Source organism: Hibiscus syriacus, unplaced genomic scaffold, assembly GCF_006381635.1.
Source record: "Hibiscus syriacus cultivar Baekdansim isolate YM2019G1 unplaced genomic scaffold, ASM638163v2 tig00110160_pilon, whole genome shotgun sequence".
NCBI classification, from domain to species: Eukaryota; Viridiplantae; Streptophyta; class Magnoliopsida; order Malvales; family Malvaceae; genus Hibiscus; species Hibiscus syriacus.
Window position 1 is genome coordinate 51,878 of NW_024062608.1, and position 2,091 is coordinate 53,968.

General features: G+C 33.9%; 1 pseudogene; it reads left to right on the forward strand.

The window, feature by feature from the left end:
• The first annotated feature begins 452 nt into the window (after positions 1-452).
• LOC120216319 lies at positions 453-1,136 on the forward strand (annotated as a pseudogene).
• Positions 1,137-2,091: the final 955 nt, after the last annotated feature.

Consider the following 2,091-nt stretch of genomic DNA (forward strand, 5'->3'; position numbering starts at 1 on the left):
TGCGAGGACTCTCCAAGAGTCCTCGGTTTGACTGGTTTTCTCGCATGTGGCGCCTGAGGGAGGAAAAAATTAGTGTTGGGAAAACCCTAATTGATCCGGGTGAACCTTGGGGCCGGTTCGGGTATGGACTGGTTCGGGTCAGGCTCCAGACTGATTTGTATCTAGGCCTGAATGATTTGTAATATTGGACCTGGTGCAAAAATAAAATATGTATTATGCATGTACCATATTAAATGACATAAGTCAATATGTAATATAAATATATTATATAGCAGTAATATAAATCGAATCGAGCCGGAAGAAATTAGGTGTATACAGAAGCAGTATGCATTATGCATCTGATTGGGAGTAAGAATTTTGTAGGAAAGTTCCTCATAATTACTTGAATTTCAATTCAGGAAATAGGTGCTTCCCCAAATTAATATTTTGCTTTATAAAATGACCCCAAGGCAGTAACCTAGCCATGCAAAGTGTTTGCTGAGAAAACGAAGTGCAAAATAGTGAAAATTACATGATGGAGATTGAGGAAGTACACAACTACGAGTCATTGCCACTTCTCTCTTTGAATCATGTCTCACTGTTGTGTCGATCGGTTTCCGAATCCGCGAGGTTCTACGAAGAAGTCTTGGGCTTTGTTCTCATCAAACGCCCCTCTTCTTTCAAGTTCAATGGAGCTTGGTAAGCTTGTTCTTTCAAGTTCAATATCTTTGTTTTGTGACTGTGATGATAGTGTATCGATGTTGGCCTTGTCAAGAGGAGACTCCAAGGCATGGGAATGAAGTATGACACAGCCGCGGTTGAAGACGAAGGGAACAGAGTCGACCAGGTGTGCTTCCATGACCCGGATGGGTACATGATTGAGCTCTGCAACTGTGACAACATCCCAATCACTCCTATTGCTTCTTGCTCGTTCAAGCCGAGGCTAAGCAATGTCATCGAGGCCGAACCGGCTAAATGCGGATTCATGGAAAACGCGATGATGGAGAGCTTGAGCATGGAGATGCTGAACATTGCATTTTGAAGATCACCCAAAGTTCAAAACAAGAAAATGGTGAACAACTTCACTTTCTTTTTCCAGCTATTGTATGCTGCAATTGTTTTTTTTACAGGTCTTATGATGGTGTCTATTTGGTTTCGTAAGGAAATTGTATTATTTTTGTAATAAGGTTGAGAGATTAATCAAGTTGTAATCCTAATGTAATATATACATATGTTGATTTATCTGTAACTCCTTTATCCAACTTAGAAGGAATAAGTTGGATCTAGAAAGTCTATGTTGTAAATTGTCCCTCAAGAAAACCATATTTGATTCAAAACTTAAAAAAAAATTAACTTTATAATTATATAAACAATTTAATATAAATAATAAATATTTAATATAAATAAAACATCATAATTTTATTAAAATAAATGACTAAGTAAAATTTAATATAAATAATAAATATTTAAAAACATGCATAAATAATTCCAAAAATAATAATAAAGTCCAAAATCTCATTTGCAAATAAAATAATACTAAAAATATAAGTAAAAGTCTAAAGGAAAAGTCGAATATAAATCATACTGAAATAATATTTTTATCTGAATAATAATATTAAGCTTAGTGTCCCTAAAGTGCAATTATACATAAACATTTTCAATCACAAACATAATTACAGTTCGAGACATAATATTCATTGTACGGTTAATATGTAAATGCACTCGATCACCTTACACTTTCTGAAGATTAGGTTCTCCAAAATCAATTTCTACTACATACCATTTGAAGTGGAGTCCGTCTCAAAAAAATAAGTCGTAAATAATCTGAAGTGAAATTCACCTCGTTTAGTGAATACACTGTACTTCCTTGATCACAATCCCAACCCAATATGATACGATAACATAATTTATCCGAATTTGGATCAAATCTAAATGTAAAAATTACACAATCATATAGTTTAAGTGTCACATAAATTTTTGCGCCCGACAAATCAACAGACATTACATGATATTTTTTGAATTTAACATAATAATAGATTTCATAAAACAATATTTAATGCGCATGCTAGATAACAAAAACCACATCTTAATCATGTTCGCAATCAACAGAGA